This window comes from Leuresthes tenuis, unplaced genomic scaffold (genome assembly GCF_036924035.1).
Source record: "Leuresthes tenuis unplaced genomic scaffold, fLeuTen1.0.hap1 SCAF_9, whole genome shotgun sequence".
NCBI classification, from domain to species: Eukaryota; Metazoa; Chordata; class Actinopteri; order Atheriniformes; family Atherinopsidae; genus Leuresthes; species Leuresthes tenuis.
Window position 1 is genome coordinate 24,368,423 of NW_027325363.1, and position 15,252 is coordinate 24,383,674.

The 15,252-nt window shown below is 38.9% G+C and overlaps 1 pseudogene; it reads right to left on the minus strand.

The window, feature by feature from the left end:
* Positions 1-262: 262 nt before the first annotated feature.
* On the minus strand, positions 263-10,199 carry LOC140314629 (TRPM8 channel-associated factor homolog; annotated as a pseudogene).
* Between the last annotated feature and the right edge of the window lie 5,053 nt (positions 10,200-15,252).

A 15,252-nucleotide genomic window follows, 5' to 3' on the forward strand; every position in this document is an offset into this window, starting at 1 on the left:
TTCAAATCTTAAAACATTAAGCAGGGACTAGATTATAAAGCGTAGATTTCTCCTTTACTGGCTATATCATAACTTAATTGACCTCTGCCTGTATTTCTTTACTCTTTCCCTTTTTATTGCAGAAGAAAATTTTATATAATTCCAAACCATTTTAAGTAGAATCTTAGAAAAGTTACACTTTAAAATTGCCACTATGCAATGTAGGAAAGATAAATTGTTTCGTCATTAGATGTTTAAATTTAAACATTTATAATAAAGTATAATAAATCAACATAGTCAGCAGATCTTTCTTTTAACAATCTCTTTCTGTGCAGTTTAAGTTTGTGAAGTAAATGATCTAATCTTCTCCAAAGTTACTTCCCTCTCACAGAACATTTCCATCTTTTCATTAATCTCATATACACCATTAAACAGAAGATCATTATCAAATGCATGCAATTTCTTGATAAGAATAGACATTATGGTTATTCTAGAGATTATTCTAAATAACTACCCATAATAACAGGAATACAAATAGTTCATTACAACATATCAACCCTAACCCAAACCCTCACACCAGCCACTCAGCACTCACTCAGTCATACTGGACCATGGGGTGATCACTCCAGAGTGGCAGGTTGGAGAGTTTCTCCTCAGTGGCTCTTTTGATGGGCCATCCCCAGGCCTTCAAGAATCCAGTCAGGTTCATCCCCACAGACTGAGAGAATATCTCAGCATACAAGTTCATCTTTTCTTCGTTGTCATTGGGAAAGTTACTCATGCCATGGTAGGTGGCAAACACCTTCTTAAAGGCATCCCAGCCAAACTTTTCTTGCAGCTATGAGAAAGAAGACAGGTAGAGAGACAGAGAGATGTAACACACAGTTTTATAGCTGTGATTCAGAGAGAAAGTTAGAAACAACAGAATGTCTTATTTTTCTCACGCATGTCTGTTTCACTCACATCAGGCATTAAAGCGTGTTTTAGGTGATAACTGTGGGTACAGGCATGAATGCACCAAGGGAATATTAAGTATTTGCATTAATATGACCCATTAGTCTGGTTTTCCTGCTGTGATTAAACTGTAAATATTATAAGTGGGACACTGATTAAATTTGTATTAAACATTTGTGTGACAGGGAGGTGGTATTATCTGTACTGTAAACTACAATACTAACATGAATGTATTAGCCAAGAACTCAGGCTCACAAAGTAAAGCTAACCTACAGAGCTCAGGGTGACAAACGACCAACTGATAAGGTGAGGCCAATTTGAACAATTTTTTGTCCTGATCCCCAAACGCAAATTTTTTCATCTACAGCTTTCTACGAGACTACTTCAGCCTTCTTAGCTTTTTTTTGCTTTTGTAGTCCAGTACTTCTGTAGTAATTCAGACTGAAGTGAGAGCCCAGCACGTTTTCTGTGCAGAATGTAATATACATGTTTTCTCTCACCTGCAGGTAGGTCTCCAGGGCAGTCCAAACGTTCCAGTCGCTGAGCTTCCTGCCTTCCTGAACATACTCTTTTACACGGCGCTCACGTTTTTCTAAGGTAATCGACGAAAGATCCTGTATTAAGGACATTTAAATAGTATTTTTTTAAAAACCCATGAAGATGTGCATGACATGATAAAAACTACAGGTAAATAATATTCCCTTGTCTCCGTTATATTGTAATATATATTAGGAAACTTATATGTAACATTAAAGATTTCATCAATATGTTAAAGTGATGGTATTAAGTCATCTAAACACTGAACTAATTTACATCAATATCCTTTTTGGCTTCATTCAGGCATGCCTATGGTTGTGATGGAGGGAAATATTGAACATCTGCAAAATTTTCCATATCCGCTGAAGCGCCTTTCAGATATTCCCCACTACGCAGTCATATTAACAGGCAGATATGTACAGCAGCTGTGGGTTATTTGGCTTTCCTACAGATCTTGTCATGAAATGACAGCATAATAGTCTAATGTAATCTTAACTTCCCTACTCGATATCCATAAGTAGCTGTGTGCCCACTAAAACAGGTTTTTCATAGTTTTATTTTATTTACTAAATCTGAGCCAAAAATAACAATAAAACTATGCCTAATTGTTCAGTTATCTCAGCTTAACTGAGGTGGATCTGCTGCTCTGCTCTCTGTCAGACCATATTGGAAAACTTTTCAAGCCCTCCCACAGACTTCTATTTTGTTTCACATAAAAAATTTGAAAATTATTTTACAATTTACAATGTATTTACAATGTATCAATGATAGTTGAAATGAATAAAGTGAAACATAACGTTTTTCCTAATTTGATGGGAAAAAAAAGAAAAAGAAAGAATGACTCCACCTTTCTCCTGTCGAGTCCCAGCACCTCCTCGTGCACATACACTGACCACAGGTTACATGTGGCCTCTGTAGTGTGTGGTCGAAACTCCCAGCAACTTCTCTGTTGGTTGTGTCCCAGTTCATGAATTTCTCCCCAGATGCCTTTGGTCTTGGCATCTTCTGGTCTGACCAGCTCAGATGCTATAGAAGAGTGCATCATGATGGGATAGCCTGAATGCATCAAACCTGGATAGAGAAAAAAAAAATTAATCCTGTTTTTGGGTTTTTTTTGGCACTATATAGGAACTCCACAACCACTTTCCCACGTGATCTGTCCAGTTAGAAAAAAGAAAAAAAATCCACATTACAAATAAATCGAATTATTGTCTTGGTCAGACCAAAGCCAGACTTTTAAGACACATGTAAATATGTTAGTCTGTCCCAGGTTATACAAAACTGAACTTCTGAAAACCTGACTGACACCCAGATAACCTGGCTGGCGATGGAATCACTGCAAGTGATTCTTCATGCAGTCAATTGGACTCCCCTGGATTTAGGTGCTCTCTGCACATGCTCTAAAGTTGCATGTTGTTACATCATTTTATGAAAACAAATGTTTTATTGAACTAATAAAACTGATCTCATTCACATATTTTTCCGTTTCAGATGGCAACAATGCATCATGGCTGAAAATAAGCCCACTGAGACTACGTGTCAACTCATTGAAACTAAAACCTTTCCATGTTTTACTCAGCTCTAATAAAGACCTGATTTTATAACTGTAGTGTCATTAGACAAAATCCCATTCAAGACACTTAAAGAGAGCATCTGTGCTGTGAATGTAGGTATACTTGCAAATACAATTTTTTCACACAGAGTACGTTACAGGGGTAGAATCTTTTGAATGTTTACTCACACAGTCCACAGCATCATGGTGTCGGACATCCTCCTGTCAATACCTTGATTCTGCTCAGGCATGTATACAGGGACAGTGGTTCAATTCAACTGTGCAAGCAACCACAGTGTCCGTCTTTCTTTACCCAGTTCTTGCCACCCATCCTTGTCCCATCTATTATCAAAGCACTTTTTAGATCAACTTCATAGAGAGCACCACAAAGCACTGTTTTATTGACCTTCGTTTTCACCCTTTATTTGTCAGACTTCAGGAACAGATCACAGTCATGTCATCTGCAGAATTTCTATGGTGAAGTTACTCTTGTGTGCTGTAACAGGAAGAAACAGGAGGAGGAGTGCAGAGAGGTGTCACTGACTACAGAAGACTCCACCTCAAGGACTGATGTGGCAGTTGTTGAAGACTACAACTGCCTATGAGTTTGCAATTATGACAAAAACTGAGAAATATGAAAGTTATTTTAAAAAAGACCAGATTCCACATAATTCAGTGAGGAGGTTGAGAACCTTCTCAGTTGGACTATGTTGCATAATTTCATGGTGGAGAACATGAGCCTTCATGCAGCTTTATTATGCAACAACAAAGCAACCTGACAAGGGAGGCAGTTTGTGCTAGAACTAAAGACTGGTGATAGATGTTCAAGATACTTCCAAGCATCCTGAACAATCCTACTCAGCACATGTAAACCTCCCTTGTTGGACACTTCAAAACACGTGCAGCTAAAGACTCAATGCCCCTGAGTGCCAAAGGAGAACTTTTTTTTCTGCATATAAGTAGATGTGTCAGATAAGCAAACTTACCGGCAGAAATCTGCACATCAGCTATGATGCGTTCTTTGGGGCTGAATTTGTGTGGTATAGCAGCCAGATCTGCAACTCCCTCCATGACGTCATTCCAGAGTTTTTCCACCTCTTGAGGACGTTCGAGCTCACGAACAATATGTGATGGTACAGAGAGAATGATGTTGTCAAACTCTAACTCTGCCCATGGTGAAGGAGCTGCACGCAGCAAGGACCAGTTATCTTCTGTTGTCACACCTGAAGTGAACCAAGGCGGAGTGTTGTGATGAAAACAGAGCCTTTAAACATTATTATTATAGAGACATTATTATTGAGGCTGTTTCTAAAAAACTGCATCTTCATCAGAGACGTTGGACACTTACTACAGTAACTTACAGTAGCTCATGATACGAGCAGATTAAAACACTCTGTTATATGTCAATAAAGTAAAATACTTGATTTTTCCTGCAACAAATTCACACACACACACACACACACACACGCACACAGGTTTGTCTTATAAGCGTAGATGCAGGTTCATCCTGTTTTGTAAAGATAGCAACTTAAAGTTAATCGTTCACAAAACAGGGGGAATTGGAGGGTGGCTGAAGGATCATTATGTACCCATCAACACATTTCTCCAACAAACAAACTGATCTGGTAATACGATCATAAAGTTGTTCATGTCTTAATATTATATTTCATAGATTTTTCATAGATTATTTTATAGATTCTCAGCACAAAGCCTTATACAGTGTGAGCAGATAGTGACTCACACTTACCAGACTTGTAGTAAGGGGCAGACACTGCCACCTGCACAATGACCTCTTCCTTGTCCACTTTTATATCAGCTGGAGCCACCAGGTAAATGAGTCCCCCCCACAGGTTCCAAACCTGCATCACCTCTGAGGTTATGGGGAACTTCTTACAAACAGAAGCTGCTCTCTTTAACTCTTTACGATTCAGTTTGTCAGACTGACAGCCAATCTGGATCTGTGGACGACAAAGAGTGTATTTTACTGCATTTACTAACGCTGTATGACAGGTTTGTGAGTAGTGATGCAGGGATGAACCGAAACACTGATGTATAGTATGTGAGTTAAGAATGGTACATGACTAATTCATGCCACAATTGCCATAAAATTATTTTTTTTAGAAAACTAAAACTTTAGGGAGATTTTCATTTAATTTCCTCATTTTCAAAGTTACCTATGAAGATAATCCTTTAACGTCAGCACAAATTCAGGCAGCAAAAGCTTTCGCTACATTTAATTAATACATTTGCATTAATGAAAGAACTTTTCTTTGCAGCATGGCATCTTCCCCCAGATTAACAAGCCATTTTCTCCCTTTTCATTGTTAGATTACTTGACAAGAAGGACTAGACAAAGCAGCCTGAATTAGCTAAATGTTGACAGGATCACAATTAGCACAATCATCATTTGAAATTGTGTACTGTACCATCCATTTGTTGTTAAGAAGCTTTGGAGGTATGATGATGTCAGTCTTCATGCCAGGGGAGAGGTACAGACCTGTGCTGATCCACTCGTTTTTATCTGTTGCACCAGCAGAGCCACAAGGTATTAAATGCATGCATGTGAAACAGGCAGAGGGGAGATTTTATTTTCTCATGATTATGTAATGCATTGCAACTTTTACACACCACACTATCCAGAGACATATTTAGAATTTTGTATTGCACTCATTTGTTCACATGAGTGAGATCTGACCTGTTGTCTGGGCACTAATCTTGATCCTTTGGTTGTAGACAACAGGCATTGATGGGTTATCTTTGATGAGGTAGGGCAGCAGGGCATCCTGGTTTAGGGACACATTGAAAACTGTGGTTGCCACGCTGAGGAGCAGGTGGTCTTTGGGACTGGTCACAGGGTTCTGCTCACTCACCTTGAAATATAGAGCATATGAAGTTGCTGGTTGATTGAATGCCAATAGTTTAGAACTGGATAAGTATAAAAAGAACATGTGACTGAGGCAGAGTGGTCATCTTTCAATCAGAAGACTGCTGATTTAATCCCTGATATACTATCACGAATGCAGAAAATACAAAACTTTAACAGGGTATTTGGTACTTTGTGACAGCAAAGACACGCATTAAACAGACTAAGTTTAGCCATTTTCTTGTGCAGCTTTTGTATTACGTAACACTATGGTGTTAGTTTGGTGACTCCTACTTCATCAAGTCAGGACAACTGTCACTGCATTGTACCTGCAAGGTAAGTTTAATTTCCTCATACATATGTTAAATTAAACCATAGAAACACTAAGGCATCATGGAGAGCTTCAATTCTTTTGTTCAGGTGTTCTCATGTCATCTCTTCAGACCACAATCCACTGGCAAAAACAAACTGTTTAAGTTTAAATCATCAGTCATCACCAGATCAGCGTAAGGAATAGAGGGATGAAATATGTTACCAACATATACAGCTAAAGTGCGTGTAGGACTGTGGAATAGCTTCACAAACCATTCTGTATCTAATATCAGGATCAAGATCTTTACACAACACAAGAGCCAATGACGTCCTTTAAGAGGACAAAAACATTGACATGTCACCAAAATGAGGGCTAGGATTGGCCTTATAGTAGCCTGGAATCTCTACCAGAATATTCATAAAGAAAAACCTTTCTTCCTCTGGTCTGTACGGTATCATACTGGTCAAAATCAGACAAACTATAAAGTGGCTTCAAGGCAAGCCCAGTCACACTCACAAATGCAACAGAGTACTGTCCAGATGTTTTGCCATGTAACTGCTGATGACTCCCCTAATCTTCCTAGAGGTTTCTTATCCATGGTTTTGATTGTTTCCTTGACAAAGTTTCCTTAACATTTGTACACATTCACTTCTCAATATTTAAGGACTCCACCCAACTCAACACAGAGAAATTTGTTGCAATAAAAAAGGATCCATTTGCCTTTTCAGTCCTACATTCTCTGTCCATTATGTCCACTTATGCAAACTAAATAAGCAGCTATCACAGCTGGGTTTCTGTCAGCTTACAGGACAGCATTTGTTGCAGATCAGTTTCTATTTAAAAATTGTCATTATTAAAATTGTATTATATTTCTTAGTATTTACATGTTTTGTCAGTATTGCTTTGAAATAACCTTTATTCCACATATGTATGTCTGACTCACAGAATTTAGTAGACTTACCATACAATAAAATTATTTGACAAAACTTCATGTTGCCCACCTGTGGTATGCCCTGCTTCTTCAAGATGTCAGTGAGGATGGACAGAACCTGTGAGTAGGTGAATCTATCAAAAGCCTTCATGTTCAAGAAGTTGCTACTCTCTTTTCCCAGTCTTTTAAGGTGTTCCTCCTCTTCTTTGGTAAGTCCTTTGCCCTCTGTGACATGATGAGCGAAGCGACGCAGAAGATGGCGAAAGTGTAATTGTCTGGCCTGGCTCAGCTGAACAGGCTTGCAGGAACCTTTATTAATTGTGTTCGACAGCAAGCTCAAGCCCATTTTGTTCAGGATCTTGTTTCCTGAAACACGAAATACAAAATTGTATGTGTTGTGTCCCCAATGTTTACCATTTTTCTCTCACTTAGCACACACCATTTGCCTTTTAAGTGTCCGGTGTACATTCACATCCAGCAGAGGTAGACATACACCTCCGCAGACAAACACCATGCATTCCTATGTTATTGTCTCAGAGAGGCTGCCTGATGGTTAATACTGAATCTCCAAATCTTGTGGTTCATTAACATACCTGAGAAGTCTTGCATTGGGTTTTGTCCAAAGTGTGTTGAGGCCCATCGCCAGGCATGTCCTCCAATCAGTAGCCCTCCTCCCTCTGCCACAAAGTTTTGGATTTCCTCTACATGTTTGTCGCTGTATGCATCACACACAAACACACTCAGGTCTTGCCTAAACTTTGTCTTCTCACACTTTAATCCAATGTTGGATAACATTTTGATTTCTCGTTCAAAACCAATGACCCCATTTCGGTCTTGGTCCAGCCAGTGAATTGCATTCTTCCAAAACGATGGCATTGTCTGAAATAAAAAAATAGTCGTTAATAACTTAGGGGATATCATCAATTTTTACAATTTTTTACCATTTATTTAACCAACAAAAAGTTTCTGTAAGTTGTATGTATTTTATAGGTGAAAGAGGAATTTTCATCATTTGCTTCCTTAAAATGATGAATATTTCTTTTTCAACTAAATCAAAGTGCACCTCATTTTGCAGAAGAGCTTCATGCGTCACCACAATGACTCGTCCCCGCCCAAAATAGGATCCTGCCAAGAACACATGTTGCTCCTCAGTGACACCAATGGGGAAGGCTAGGGGGCCGTGGACCAGACAATCAGAGGCTGCAAAATCTCCCTGCAGGTCAAACTCTGAAATCCCTTTGAGCAGGAACTCCAGGTCTTCCTTGAATTTTTTCCCAACACTTTATTATGGGAAGAAGATAGAGACAGAAACACAAAGGGGAGACGAAACATAAAGAATCATTTCAAAATGAACAATTTTTCATGCACAGTATCAGTATTCAGAAATGAGATTTTCAGCAAAGGCTTGTTTTGTTTCTTAGTAACTTCATAAGAAGATTAACTGTTTACTATTTTTTTATTAAACCTTTATCTAAACAGGAAAAAGGTCCCATTGAGATTAAAAATCTCTTTTTCAAGGGAGTCCTGGCCAAGACATAACAGCAACACAAACATAGAACACATCAATCAAAACAGACATAATATAGATAATATTACAACAAAAAATGGCAAAAAAAATGCTAAAAGTACAAAGGTTCAATACAAATCATGAAATCAACAACATCAGCTAAAACAACACCTTAAATATTCCTTTTCTAGATCTTTCAATTTGAATCTAAAAACGTTCAAAGAGATCAGATCCTTGACTTTTAAAACATTCTGTAAAATATTCCAATCAGATGGTGCTGAGTACCCAAATGCCCTTTTCCAAAGTTCTGTACAAACATTTATACGATATAATGGTTATACTTCTGCAGTATTTTGTGCATTGGTACAGTTTAGGGACAAGATAGAGCCAGGTATAATTATCTGATGAAAAGAAAAATCTGAAAAATGGAATGAAAAAAAGCATATGCTTACTCTAAAGACCTCCAGGAGGATGGGATTTCAAAGGTTTTCTGCAGCTGCATATCCGTCACAGAAGTAGATCCCTGCCACCCCTGTCACTTTATTTCGTGGAAACTGAAGGATTTTGTTTTTACCAGGGTTATGTGCAGCCCAGTTCCATGCTTGTCCCCCTATCAGCACCCCTCCTCCTGCTTTCAGAAAGGCCACCAGCTCTCTTGGGTCTTCACCCACGTTGTAGGCATTTGTTACATAAGCACCAACATCTAAATTTTCACTAAAGGCCTCCACAACACAGACTTGGAAGATGGATGTATTGAGATTATCAGCAACTCCCTTTATGCCTTTTTGCACCCCCACATAGGGATTTCCAGAGTCCCCTCCTCTCAGCCAGGTTAGAGCATTCTCTACTAGATCAGGAAAAGTAAACAAGTAGCTCTCATGGCCCACAGCCACAATTCTTCCACTGCCGTATCGAGAAAAAGCCATCAGGACATGGCCATGGCTGTTCATTACTAAAGGAAAGGCATTCTCTCCATTCAACACCAGGTTACAGGGAACAGAGGTTCCCCGTAGGTCAGTGTTTCTCAATTCCGGTCCTCCTTATCAGAACACTGCAGAGCTTGATGACGAGCTGATCATTTGAATCAGGTTTGGTGGAGGAGGGAAACATCGAAAACATGCAGGGCAGTGGGTCATGAGGACCGGAATTGAGAAACACTGCCGTAGGTCGAGCTCTCTTAGGCCTCTCATCAGAAACCTGTAAGCCTCTTCATGGTGAGACTGTGTTGGTCGGTCAGTCATGGTTCGAGGAATCAATGCTCTAAAGGTTGGATGAGAAGTTTAATGGATATTGGAAAGGTCCCTAGATATAAATGGCGATTAAACACGGTAATGGAGGTATATTGTGTCAGTGAGGATGTCCTGTTGTATGTAGAACAGAGAAAGTTGGCAAAGCTTAAAATAAAATCTTTTAAATAGCTATTATTTTAAAGTCATAACATTTTGAAAGTTTTGATTTTATCAAAGCAAAAAATTTACTTTTACCTGAGTGCAAAGCCAGTCTTGGCACTGTGGTTTTCAAAATAGAGCTCTATCACAAAGAAGAAGAGAGGAAAAAACACAGAAGTTGCACAGGAAGTGAGGAGGCACTATTTAAAGGAAAAGAGAAAGCCATGATGAGGAGGGACTACAGTCATCAGCCAATGAATAAATGGAGAAAGATCTGAGCAGCTGGATTCTACAAGTAACTGTACAGTACAGTATGTTCACATCACACAAACACTTGGACACACCTCCACACACCTGTCTCGGTGGAGTAACCATATAAGGCTCTATCTTAGCTTACCAACATGAGCATTTTGGAGGGCAGTGTCTAGCTTAAATACACTCCAGAATAAAGACTGATATAGTTCCAAAACTTTGACCCAGGTGTTTCTGGTCTGGCTGATGAGTGAAATATCCTAATGAGTGATCTCAAGGGTGTTGGGGTGCCTTCCACTGCCCATCATCAAGGATGTTTTAGCTATTTGTCACAAAGTCAGCCACCTCCTTAAAACCTCAATGCACATCATCTTCACATTAGTGTCACATTTGTTATGGAAATATGCTACATTGAAAAATAAACAGAAGGCCAATTAAGTTGTATTTTATGAATTTCTTTCTTGCAAGACAGTTCTGTCAGTCATACAGAGAGCATAGTACTCAGTGGGAGACAAAGAGCTGCAGCTTCAGGAAGTCACTTATAAACGAGTTGCATAGCAAGATAACACAGTGTGTTTTGTTCAAATAGTGTTCTCTATAGAGCTCAGATAAACAAAGACAAGTGAGCAGAGCAATTTTACACAACAACAGCATGAGTTACATGTATAGATTTCCCATCTATGCAGTAAATGTAGAAAATTCCATGTAAAATGTATGGTAGAACTGTTGCATTTAATTGCATTAAATAAGTGTACTTTTAATAAAGTGGATAGAGTGAAGTGTGAAAGCACATACACTGAAAAAATCTGCAAAAATCAAGAGAGACAGAAACTTAGCAATCTATGTAAATTTCTTAAAATCCTTTGCAAGTAAAAAGAGATACTGCACCAACTGTCGTCAGATACCAGTATATCCTATCTGAAGATTCATCTGATGATGAGCACTTCAGCTTTTCTTTATAATACCAACTTTCAAACAAAGAAGCCAGCCACATAGCTGCAACAGGTTTCAGCAAGTTGTTAAGGCAGCTGCTTATAAAAAGCACAAGACATTCCAACATTTTTTCAAAACATGATTTCTGAAGATGATAATTGGCATAATTTTAATGACAGGCAGGACATTCCTGTAAGCATTTAATACATTATTTCCCTATTGTCCATAAAAAGAAATTTAAAAGATAAAAAGAAAAGATAGGATTATTGTCAAAATATGTATTTTTTCTTTTTTTTTAGATGTGGAACTTTATTTACCACAATCTATGGTTTTTAGTTTGACCAAATGGTCTCCAGGGATATGCGTTTGAGTGTGTTATCATGTCAATCTGCTTGTAGAGACACAACCCCATAGGCATATGTTACATAAGCACCAACATCTAGATTTTCACAACATGGATAAATGTATTGAGATTATCAGCAACTGCCTTTATGCCTTTTTGCATCCCCAAATAGGGATTTCCAGATTCCCCTCCTCTCTGCCAGGTTAGAGCATTCTCTACTAGATCAGAAAAAGGTAAACAAGTAGCTCTCATAGGCCACAACCACAATTCTTCCATTGCCGTATCAAGAAGCAGCCTTCAGGACAAGATGAATGATCGAATGCGTACTATTGCACTGTTAGTTCAGAGCTGCCGTGTTGTTGTTATTGGGGACTATCGGGGCTAGTGTCTAGTGGGATGACGTCATCGATGCGCGCCGCTGCTACTGTTTGTGCAGGTTTGTGCAACATGGCAGAATATTTATCAGATTTTGACGACGTGGTCGACGACTTTGAGTACGATGGAGTGAATGAGCTTGGAGTGAACACAAAGAGTTGAGACGGAAAAAATTACTTGCGAACATGTCTGATGTATGCTTAAGAGTCACATGCATCATGATCTGAGAGGTCTGACAAGAATAGGGCTCCTGAGCAGGTCCAAAAAATATCTACAAGCTATACCATCCAGACCTTTTCACATTCTCGGCTCCGGTCTGCTTTTTGGGTCCAAATTCTCCACCGTGTGACATAGTGATGAACTTATATTTTGAGGTCAATCCTACAATGTAACAGCAGTCAGTTTACTCACATATGTAATGTTGTTGGATGCTGCTGGTAAAAAAATATGGAAATCCATATAGAAATATATAGAAACTGATTGTGCTGGGTCCCTATGATGACACATCAACAGCAATACATTTTGTCACCCTAGATGTATTTGGGGGCATGAAATCCCTTGCTTAGGGTTCAAAATATTTTCTAAGGGCAAGAAAGTGTCATTGTTTTGGACTAAGATCCATTCTTTCTAACATTCCGCTGTTGTTATTAGACGCCTTTAAAGCAATTCAAGTAAAGTTGCTTTTATGAAGCAACTTTAGATTTAGATTTATATTTAGCATATTCTTTTTGGACATAGTTTCATAGCTTATTATTGCCTGCAAGGACAAATGACCCATGGGTTTTTGTGAGAATGATCTCTTTTTGGTACCTTGGTCTTGACGTCTCTTTGAGTTGCCCTGTGAGCTGCCTCTGCTCTCTGTCATTTGCTTTGTTTTCATGTCACATATTGTATGCATTGATTGATGCGCTTTTTCTTTGGACCCTGCTGAAAGATATATGTGTCATCGTATTGTGTTCCTGCGTGGCTCACAGTGCTGATGCAGAGGTTTTAAAGTGCTCTTTTCATTGGAAATTATTATGTTTCTAAATTAGTAGAGCAAGGTTCCCTATGGAGGTTTGCAGTTGTCTGTGATATGAAGAAGCCAGCACATCCTTTTTCTTGAGGATCTGTCTTTCTTTTGGTTTCTCTAGAAGAAATGAGTAATAAGTTACAAATAAGCAAGTAAGCAATTGAGCTTATTTCAGGTTGCACTACAGTTTGCTTATAATCCTCAGTGTTGTGGGTCAGTCAGCCCACTCTCATCTGGACAAAGCATGTAGCACGAGGAGGATCATGTTCTTTTATTCCTCTCGTGCTTTCAATACAACACAGCCTGTACTATCATGTAAGAAACTGCAGAAAATACAGATGGATGCCTGCACAACCCCCTGGATTATTGATGATCTGACAAACAGACCACAGTTTGTGAGACTGAAGGATTGTGTGTGTCAGTAGTACAAGTGCACCACAAGGGACTGTACTCTCATTGTTTCTCTTCACTATGTACACATCAGACTTCAAGTGCAACTCACCTGTCCTAGTCAGAAATATTCAGATGACTCTGTTGAGTGTATCAGTGATGGAAAAGAGGCTGAGTACAGGGAACTAGTCAATCACTTTTGGGCACGTTGTGGGATTTAATTTTCCTTTTATGTGTCCAATGGCTCAGGAATTACATAACAAAGATGTACAGTAACACAACTAAACAGATGAGATGGAGGCTTCTGTGTAATATCCCTGTTAAGAAAAGCTGGTAACTAGTGATAACGAAACAAGCGAATCAGACAACAACGCAGAGAGACCGGATTCAGAACAGCAAGTTATTATTTATTGATGACATTAGAAAATACAAGGTGTAAGTGACTGTTATTTTCTGTATGATGCTCGTTGTTGTATTTGAAGTCAGAAGGATTGGAAATTCTTTAGGTTTCATTGTGAAGTAATGGTAAATTAATCTAGTCTAACTGACCACTCAAAGCGCTTCTAACACTAGATGCCACATTCACCCACACTCATACAGCACGTCTTAAGTCTATAACTACGGGCTTTCAAACATTCATAGACAGATGGATGGATACATGTACCGATACATCGGTAGGCAACGTGGGGTTCAGTGTCTTGCCCAATGTCGCCTGGGAAAACCTGATTGATGGGCGACTGCTCTTCCTTCTGAGCTACAGCCGCCCCTTGTGAGCATCAGTTAACTTTTAACTGAAAAAGCTGGTTGAATTGTCCACCAAAGGGTTATTTTTTACTTCTACTCTTTGCCCATGTCAGAGCCAGTTAATTTTTACTTTTACCTGAGTAAGTGTGTAAGTTATGTAAGAGAGAGTTGCTGTTTAAATCAACGAGAAAAAAAAATAGAATAAGATAGAAACAATTCAACAGTTGTGGGCACAGAGAAACATTTTTAAGTGTTAAGGTCAAACAGGGTGTCAGAGAGCAGAAGATAAGTCTGTTCAATGCATTCTTCCTCTTGAGTTGTGATGCATTACATACTGACATTTTGCTGGTCTTGCATTTTATAAGGCTTTGACAACTGCAATTAGACATGTTACCACAATGATCCTTTAAAAATGCTGAGTGAGCTGTTTGAGTTCCAGTTAGAAGAGAGGAACGACATTCAGGGATAAAGTAAAACATGTAAAGAAGAGTCATGTAAAGTGGAAAAGCACCCACTTATAATGCGCAGGGGCTTTTTTTGTATCAGGTCATAATAACAAAACAAAAAGAAAAAAAGATCTGGTCACTACCATTTCTTAAAGAAACACAAGTGAATTTAGATTTAAATTTCTTTGGTTCCCCTACATTTATAAGAAGTAACACCACTATCATACCAAAGATGTGAACTGTAGTATCTCAGCCCACAGGCACGAGGTCAGTTTAAAAGAGATGAAGTACAACACATGTTGTGTTATATTGTGCCATTTGAACATTGATGGATAAACTGGGTGGTTGTCATGTATTTGCTTAGTTTGTATTAGTTTTAAAAATCGTAATTAGTTTAAAAGACATGTATGTGGGAAAGTAGTAGAATAAATATGTGGAAAGTGAGTATAAACAGTAATGTGTCAGAGATCTCTGGTAGAGCAGTGCCTCGTATTGTCTTCCACCCACAGAACAGACCACCAGCATTCAACCTCCACTACCTGCATGGTGTCCGTTGGGGTTGAGGTGACCACGGTCAAAGCCAGAGTTTGTGTAGTCCTCATTTAGAGCTTGTTTCTCTCCCAGATAAATCCCCGGGTAGTCCTTCCCCAGCTAGTAGCTATCTGTCATCTCTGCTTGCCAGGACATATCCACCAGCATGAAAAACAGATATTCTGACATACAAAGGGTGTAA